Raw genomic sequence first — 10,000 nt, 5'->3', positions numbered from 1 at the left:
TATTAGGTACACCTTACTAGTACCGGGTTGGACCCCTTTTTGCCTTAAGAACTGCTTTAATTCTTCATGGCGGAGATCCAACAAGCTACTGGAAATATTCCTCAGAGATTTTGCTCCATATTGACATGATAGCATCACGCAGATTGCTGCAGATTTGTCGGCTGCACATCCATGATGCCAATCTCCCGTTCCACCACATCCCAAAGCTGCTTTGAGCTCTGGTGACTGTGGAGGCCATTAGAGTACAGTGAACTCATTGTCATGTTCAAGAAACCAGTCTGAGATGATTCACGCTTTATGACATGGTGTGTTATCCTGCTGGAAGTAGCCATCAGAAGATGGAGACACTGGTCATAAAGGAATGGACATGGTCAGCAACAATACTCAGGTAGGCTGTGGCGTTGACACCATGCTCAATTGGCCAAGAAAATCTCCCCAACATCGGCACCCGGTGTGGTCTTCTGCTGCTGTAGCCCATCCGCCTAAAGGTTGGACGTGTTGTGTGTTCAGAGATGCTCTTCTGCAGAACTCGGTTGTAACGAGTGCTTATTTGAGTTACTGTTGCCTTTTTATCAGCTGGAACCAGTCTGGCCATTCTCCTCTGACCTCTGGCATCAACAAGACATTTGCGCCCACAGAACTGCCGCTCACTGGATATTTCCTCTTTGACGGACCATTCTCTGTAAACCCTAGAAATGGACAGATCAGCAGTTTCTGAAATACTCAGAGCAGCCCGTCTGGCACCAACAACCACATTCAAAGTCTCTTAAATCCCCTTTCTTCCCCATTCTGATGCTCGCTTTGACCTGCATCAGATCGTCTTGACCATGTCTACATGCCTAAATGCATTAAGCTGCTGCCATGTGATTGGCTGAAATTTGATATATCGCTGAAATTTGCGTTAACAAGCAGTTGGACAGGTGTACCTAATAAAGTGGCCGTATGTTCACAGGGGTTAAATCTGTGTCAGCATATGTTTTTTTTATTGTGCTGCTTTGGGACCATGCAGTATTGATGAACGTGAAGACATATAGCTGAATAGAACATCACACTCTCTTTTGAAGCTTCTTATGCAACATATTTGCATAATTCATAAATGTACACCTCTCACACATATATACACACGTCCAGGTAGCATAAAGTAAAATATGTAGAGTCGTTTCTGAAATGTGTTGAAAATGAAAGGGAATTATAAACACAGTTTGGTTCTGATTTGGCTGCTCCATTTTTGACGGAGATAAAAACTGCTGACAAGTGACATTGCAGAGCTTCCAATACAAATATTGTTGCATAGTTTTGTCCATTTCCTACATAGATAACATCTTCATGTAGATAACCCAGCGGGTTAACCCACCTTGATGTGATAACAATCTGAAAAAACATTGTTTTGATGTCAGTTATGTCAAAATGATGTACAATGGTATAAAATTAACATCTAACGCCGTTTTTTATGCCAATGTTAGATGTCAATTAGATGTCATTTTAACATCAGGAAAGTTTACGTGCATTGTAGGGATACAAAAGCCAGTCAATTTATAATCTATAATTGAAGCTTTCAGATGAATCAGAGTTTCTTATATTACAGTACTTTTTTGTGTCGTTATTTTGATGGTCAAAAAAGCATCAATGTGCGGATGTCAAATAGACGTCAAGGTTCTGACGTAAAATTAGTTTCCAGTTTTAAATCTGATGGTGTTTTGACATCAAGGTGCCTTCTGGAAACAGTCCCAGAATGTTCATCTAATAAAATACAATCCAATATGGTGGACGGAGTAGAAAGATATGTAGTTTATAAATGAATTTCACTCAATACGGTAATGTAAAAGTACATCTAAATCAAAATAAGCTGCTGTTTATTTATTATTTCAGCACTTTTTAGCAACATGCTAATGACAATGTAGTGATTGATGTATTTGTCAGAGGAGAAAGGCTCTCTGATTTTAAATATTTAGCTCTAATTTTTAGATTCAGTTTGAGGCAGCCATTTCTGGAGTACACTTCCTGCTGATTTAAGGGGTGTTACAAATTATTCAACATTTAAATACAGCTTGGGGCAGCACAGTGGCATAGTGGGTAGCACAATCGCCTCACAGCAAGACGGTCGCTGGTTCGAGCCCCAGATGGGTCAGTTGGCATTTCTTTGTGGAGTTTGCATGTTCTCCCTGTGTTGGCATGGGATGTCCAAAGACGTGGTACAGGTGAATTGGGTAAGCTAAACAACCAAAATCCAACGTCTGATAGACGTCATAATGATAACCTCCACACATCAAGCCGTATTATCATTAGACGTTGATATTTGGTTGTTTTAAGGTTGCGTTGGAAAGTGACTAAAATTCAACGTCATATTGACGTCAAATTTTGACATTTATTTATCAGGTATGGAACCAAAATCCAACATCTGATAGACGTCATAGTGGTAACATCCACAAAACGTCAAGCTGTAACATCATTAGACGTTGATATTTGGTTGTTTTAAGGTTGCGTTGGAAAGTGACTAAAATCCAGCGTCGAGCCAACATCTTAAACCAATGTCATATTGATGTCAAATACTGACATTTATTCGTCAGGTATGGCAATCAAAACCCAACATCTGATAGACGTCATAGTGGTAACGTCCACACAACGTCAAGCTGTAACATCATTAGATGTTGAAATTTAGCTGTTTTAAGGTTGCATTGGAAAGTGACTAAAATCCAAGGTCGAGCCAACATCTTAAACCAACATCATATTGACGTCAAATACTGACATTTATCCGTCAGGTATGGCAACCAAAATCCAACATCTGATAGACGTCATAGTGGTAACGTCCATGCAACGCCAAGCTGTAACATCGTTAGACGTTGATATTTGGTTGTTTTAAGGTTGCGTTGGAAAGTGACTAAAATCCATCGTCGAGCCAACATCTTAAACCAACGTCATATTGACGTCAAATACTGATATTTGTTCGTCAGGTATGGCAACCAAAATCCAACAGCTGATAGACGTTATAGTGCTAACATCCACACAACATCAAGCTGTAACATCATTAGACGTTGATATTTGGTTATTTTAAGGTTGTGTTGGAAAGTGACTAAAATCCAACGTCGAGCCAACATCGTAAACCAACGTCATATTCACGTCAAATACTGACATTTATTAATCCAACATCTGATAGACGTCATAGTGGTAACGTCCATGCAACGTCAATCTGTAACATCATTAGATGTTGATATTTGGTTGTTTTTAGGTTGTGTAGGAAAGTAACCAAAGTTTAACGTCTGTCTGACGTTAGACACTGACATCTGTCTGATGTTTGGGTTCTGACGTTAACCTGATTTTCATTTCCAAACAAAATGCAATGTCCAACAACGTTGGGGTACAACGTCAATCTGATCTCATATTGACGTCCTGTGCCTGCAGGGTAGATTTCCACAGACAGCCTAAATTTGATCTTGTTTAAGTCAATACATCTGTGTATGAATGTCTATTAGATGTCTTTTAAATACAATGGCTTGCTGGGTTACTAGGTTAGCGTCACTAGCTGAAAAAAACTAAGTCAAAAGCAAACTATGACTGAATGTGTGGAATGAGTTTGTTCAGACAGCAACATCCATATTAAATGCATTCTGGTGTCTCTTCTCATTGTCTCTTTCTCTTTTATTTCTCAGGTATGATGTTGACTCCAAGAGCAGCAACCTCTCAAAACATGTAAGTCTCAGATATGTGCTCCATGTTTCTACTCTTACCATCTTGCAGTGCTTGTAATCAGCAGGTCTGTTTACATGAGAATAAAGAGGCAAATGTGGGTTAATAGAGGCATGTGATTAGAGAAGCTCTCGCAGGGAGGGTGGCATGATTGAAGCTGTGTTGTGGTACTTGAATGGGTCCCTGAGGTGTCATCTCACACACTGATGATGGGTTTAGAAAAAAAAAAGATGCAAATTCACTCCAGTGGTCCCATCTGGGCTTGTCATGGGATGTGGCTGTAATCATTCTGTGTCTTTATATCATTCATGCTGCAAGCAACCAGTAAGTTCGTCCCGCTCACACACACACCTGACATCTGCAATCAATCAATTAATCAATCTCATTTCGTTCATTTTTTATTCATTCCCACCAATGAACTATCGACTATTTAGGCAATCCATCCATCTTTCCATCCACACTTTTACTTTCTCTCACAAACCGACTATTTTTAAAGGTGCCATAGATTGATAGAATATCAGTATGTGATTTAGGTAAATGCAACGGTTCTCCAGAAACTAATTTAAAGATCTATTTCCAACCCTAGGAGTTGGCCTTAATATGAGCATGATCATCAGTTTTGACCTTATTTGGAAGGGTCTTGAATATAAATAAACTTATACTCTAATGGTCGAAAATAATCACACTGCCGATGTCAAAATATTTTATCAGATGGAGTAGATTCATTGTTAACAATCTTTTCAAGGAAAGCTCCGGAGAGGTTTATTTTAGCTAGAAGGAGTGAGTGAGCTATCTTAAACTGAGAGAGCAATTAATGTCAATGTTAATGTTAACCTCTGCATAAACAGATGAGATTTATAAACTCTATTGACATCCTTTCATGTGCGTTGCACATTTATACTTAGCAGTTTACATTTGTTTGTTGCCTCATTACAAACACACAGAGCAAATTTCACAATAGACACGTTCAACTAACAAAAGATACATTTAAAGACACCCTGTGCGATACAAAGCGGCTCTGGCAACGGAGTTGATGTTCCAAATGCAGCATCTTTATTGACAATAGTAGTCAGGCAAAACGAGGAGCAAACGAGTACATAAAGAGCAAAATAGATCAGTCCACGCGCCAACAACAAGAAGCAATAAACAAAGAGAGGGTCAGGAAACATTGTACGGGAAGTCAAAACAAGGAAACTCCTTCGTAGTGTACAAAAACAAGACTCAGCACTGTGTGTGTGCAAGTGTTGTGTATAAATAGTCCCGGATATCAGTCCACGATTAGTTGTGTGTGTGTAACCAGTGGGAATTAGGAACTGGTGTGTGCGAGGTGCATGCTGGGAGTTGTGATTCGTTAACGTGGCATGTGTGTAGTTCTCGCAGCTGCTAGATCGCTGGTGATCGTAACACTATGCTCCTTCGGGGTGACAATGGATACATTTTTAATCTATATATCCTGCATTTTGCTAGCTGTGAACGTTCTGTCATGCATGGCTGCCTGCTTTACAAATCTGCTCCATTACTGTTCCTTAAAGCCTCTCCCGTTTTTAAAATAAGAGTCACACATACACCAAAAAATATTAAACAAGCTTGGATAAACTCAACAATTAGACAAAAATTGTAACTGCGACCTGCCCAGCCATGCATAGTAACGATTCCACATGGATCGTCACAGTGTTTGTTTTGTTCCGATTGGCCTTTATTTCTACAGGTTTTGCTAGATTTACATAGGAATGAGGAAACGATGGTGTTTGAGGCTCACGGTGTATCCAGATTTTCATGCTGTGGCACCTTTGATCTGTTCTTCTATCAGTTGTCAGTCAATTTATCCATCTATCAACCCTCATCCCCAGCCAATCGATCAATCGACCAACCAACCAACCAACGAACCAACCAACCAACCAACCAACCAACCAATCAGGCAATCAGTCAATGTTGTCTAGAACAATATTTCCCAACCCGGTTCCTGGAAGCACACCAACAGTACATATTTTGGATGTCTACCTTATCTTATATTTCAGGTTCTGGAGTCTCTACTAACATTCTGAGGAGTTGATTGAGGTGTGTTTGCTTAGAAAGAGGTTAAAAAATGTGTACTGTTGGTGTGCCTTCAGGAACATGGTTGGGAAACACTGCTCTAGACAATTAAATGTTCTTTACAGCAGTGATTCTCCACCCCAGCTCTGTGGACACAATGCTCTGCACATTTTGTGTGTCTTCTTTGTTTAAGACAGCAGATTCAGTGCGCCGGCTTGTTAGCAGAGAACTCCTTGAACCGAACTATGTGTGTCAGATAAAAGACTCACACATAATGTGCAAAGCAATGGGTCCCCAGGACTGGAGAATCACTACTTTACAGAACTTGCTAAGTCTTGCTAAAACTTTTTGGTTTAATTAGAAAGTTAGGGTTGAGAATTCCATGGCATTTATACAAGGCAAACTAATAATAGTAGCAGTAAGACCGTGGTCATTTATTGCTGATTTATTTAGCATGTGTAGTGCAGAAGACAGTGGGAGTCCATCAGTGTGGCAATCAAAGTGTAACCGCTTAACAAAAGACACCACTGCGTTGGCTAATCCAAAGGCCCAACAACCACATTGATCAAAGCCAGTCGGCTTTCTCTGTAAATCCCGCTGCATCCCAGCCAGAGCTCCAAAGCATCTGCTATTGTTCCCTCCAGCGATCATGTGGACACATTGGCTGTAAAGACGCAGATAAAGCGATCTCTCCACACACCATCCGCAAGTGTAATTGAAAACACCCTAAGTGACTCCTACTCCACACACAGGTTCCATCCCTGAAAATGACCACCTCCAAATTATCAGACACAATGCTTCACGACCGACTTTAGTCACCCACAAATCAATATCACCCTCTCCCCCACCGACTTGGAAAGACAAACACAGCTTGGCGACTCCCAAAGGGAATTCGGCGCCGCATTAAACCATTATAGGACGTGTTGACATGTGAAGGGCGACTGCGCTTCTGTCATCAGGTGAAAATGAAGAGAAGAGGCCGTTCGGAGAAAAGCACACACGAAGAGAAACGAACTGCAGATCGAGAGGGATAGAGGGGTAGGGTTGTCGTTAGAGAGTATATTTTATATAAAGATTAAAAATAGTAATGTTTTCGCCTCACAGTAAGAAGGTCGCTGGTTTGAGTCTTGGCTGATGCAGTTGGTGTTTCTGTGTGGAGTCTGCATGTTCTCTTCGTGTTGGCGTGGGTTTCCTCCGGTTTCCCCCACAATCCAAACACTGTTAAAAAAGTTTCTGATCTTTTAGGACCTGCTGTTTTTAAAATGGTGAATCATCAGATCTCTTTGTCCACCCCCTCAGCTGGGCATCTGGCTTGAGTCATAGGCAGATGCTGTAAGGGGAAGACTCGGAATTACATGAAATAATCCCTGAGGTGCCTCAGGGTACAGTAACTGCCCCCCTTTTCTTTTCATTTACACCTTTCCTTTTATTGACCTGAGAAACATAAAGAGGGGATATTGCACATAGGAAAATGCAATTTCAGTTCAATTTACCTTTATTTCCGTAAGCCTTTTCACAATCTAGTGTGTGTCAAAACATGGTATGAAGAAAGGAGGTAACAACGTTTTAGATTTTAGAACATATCAGGCAGGCATAGTGGTTGAATACTGACGTAGTCCTAATTAAATTAACAGTGATTCAGTTCAGTATGGTGTAAATGTCACTGTTGAAGGCCGATCCACTTATGAGAATTCATTTCATCTGAATTTAACTTTCCATTACAGGTCAGCCACTGGTAAATATACTACTTAATTCCCTTTTCTCAAGGTCTATTTGATCGTTCTGCGTATTTATACAAATACAAACTAAAGTTAATAAAGGAGCTGTCATTTTCATCAAATAGACTTCATTCCACAAACATTATCCTTTAGAAAATTGCTGTTGCAAAGGTCAGCGGAGCAGTCATACTTCACAGCTCAGCCAAAGAGAAATCCTTTGAATTAAAATGAGTTTCTAAGCCAAACACTGTTCTTCACTTCAGATCGTTTATTAAACGGATGACGACCTTTCAATACGATGCTTAAACAGTTCAAGCCCTTGACTTAAAGTTAGTTTGGTTTCCTTTTTTGAACCTTGATGCCTCTACTTCTAGTTTACGATTATAAAAAGAGTACCAGGTACTCCTATTTCATTCATTCATTCCTTTTCCTTCGGCTTAGTCCCTTTATTCATCAGGGGTTACCACAGCGGAATGAACTGCCAACTATTCCAGCATATGCTTTACACAGCGGATGCTCTTCCAGCTGCAACCCAGTACTGGGAAACACCCATACACACTCATACACTATGGCTAATTAAGCTCATCAATTCCCCTATAGCCCTCAATGACCATTGGCCCAGCTGGGATTCAAACCAGCGACCTTCTTGCTGTGAGACCACAGTGCTAACCACTGATCCACCATGCCGTCCCACCCTTATTTCAACTATTTTTCAATTATTATAGCATAGAAAAATCCTGTTACTATGACATACAGTGACACTGTAGAGAATTATGTGCTTCCAGCTTTATTTCAACACTCTATTTTCTTCCCTGTGGACCAAGCTAGTCCATAAACAAAAGATTTACTGAGTCTTACTGTGAGAGAACTGCGGCAGTCCCAAATCTGAACACCTCAGGGATGAACTGGAACACTGACTGTGTGCCAAAGCCCATCGCCCAACATCAGTGCTCTCGACTGAAAGCAAATCCCCCCAGTCTTCTTCCAACATCTTGTGGAAAGCCTTCCCAGAAGAGAGGAAATGGTTAGGGAGGGCCAACTCTCTGGTAATGCCTATGCTTTTAAAATGAAATGCTTAAGAAGCTCTCAGTAGCTATGCCTACATCCGAAGATGCAAATTTGATTTAGGAATCGCAAAACTGGAGTATCACTGTGTTTTGGAATTATCTAAAATGGTATGATGATGGAATTATTAAAGTTCTCATTTATACTTGCTGAGGAGTTTGTCTTAAAACAAATCTGTCAGCCTGCAACATGGATTTCTTTATAACAAGAAAAGAAAGTGTGTGCTATTAGTGCTAAACCTGTTGACTAGATATCCCAGGCGCACATAGTCTATTTCACTAGAGTTAGGCCTTTCGGAAGGGTAGCCCAGGCACACATAGTCAAGTGCAATAGTGTTAAGCTCTTCTGCAAGGTAGCCCAGGCACACATTGTCTAGGACAATAGTGTTAAGCTCTTCAGCAAGGTAGCCCAGGCACACATAGTCTAGGACAATAATGTTAAGCTCTTCTGCAAGGTAGTCCAGGCACACATAGTCTTGGACAATAGTGTTAAGCTCTTCAGCAAGGTAGCCCAGGCACACACAGTCTAGGACAGTAGTGTTAAGCCATTCGGAAGGGTAGCCCAGGCACACATAGTCTCAGACAGTAGTGTTAAGCTCTTCAGCAAGGTAGCCCCGGCACACATAGTCTAGGACAATAGTGTAAAGCTCTTCAGCAAGGTAGCCCAGGCACACATAGTCTAGGACAATAGTTGTAAGCCATTCGGAAGGGTAGCCCAGGCACACATAGTCTGGGACAATAGTGTTAAGCTCTTCAGCAAGGTAGCCCCGGCACACATAGTCTTTTACAATAGTGTTAAGTAATTTGTCAAGGTATTCCAGGCACACATCGTCTAGTACAGTAGTGTTAAGCCATTCGGAAGGGTAGCCCAGGCACACATAGTTTAGTGTAACAGACCAGCTAGCGAAATGCTATGCAGGTAAACCTCACTCCTCTGACCTCTAAAGGTGCTCTAGCGACAGATGCTAGAGGCCATGATCTTTAGCTTCCTTGTTAGATCAACTGACTCCCATACAAAGAATTGCCGGTTCGATCCCAGCTCAGAGCGGGTTGGGTACAGTAGGACCAATGGGTTACACAAGTAAACATGTGCTGCAATTTGGCACGGTAGCCCAGGCACACATAGTCTAGTACATTAATGTTTAGCCATTCAAGAAGATAGCCCAGACACACCTAGTCTGGTACACTAGTCTTAAGCCGTTTGGGCAAAACTGGAATATCACGTAAAACATTTGCGTTTCCATCCAAAGAGTCAAAGAGAACAAAATTGTAATTACCTGAAAAACATAAATATAAAATATATAAAAGAAAATGTCATTTGCGCAAGTAGAAGAAGCCATTTTGGGCCTCTTTTTCTCATTTAATTAAAATTACTTTAGATTCAAGTGTTATCCCACTCAGTTGTATAAATGTGTTTTTATGCATGTTTTCAAAATGTTTGTGCACGTTAATGTAATATTTCAAAATGTGCGTAAAATAGGTGGATGGAAACAGCTTGTG

At 40.8% G+C, this 10,000-nt stretch overlaps 1 protein-coding gene across 1 annotated transcript in view; it reads left to right on the top strand.

The window, feature by feature from the left end:
• The window catches only part of LOC130221972 (copine-8), a 133,471-nt gene that overhangs the window by 12,291 nt on the left and 111,180 nt on the right, over nucleotides 1-10,000 (top strand). The window contains exon 2 of the mRNA XM_056454568.1: nucleotides 3,648-3,687. The gene's annotated coding sequence lies outside the window, so the exon portion shown is untranslated. The remainder of the gene's footprint in view (nucleotides 1-3,647; nucleotides 3,688-10,000) is intronic.

The sequence above is a fragment of the Danio aesculapii genome, chromosome 4 (genome assembly GCF_903798145.1).
Source record: "Danio aesculapii chromosome 4, fDanAes4.1, whole genome shotgun sequence".
Classification (NCBI taxonomy): Eukaryota; Metazoa; Chordata; class Actinopteri; order Cypriniformes; family Danionidae; genus Danio; species Danio aesculapii.
This window is presented reverse-complemented; position numbering and strand designations above follow the sequence as displayed.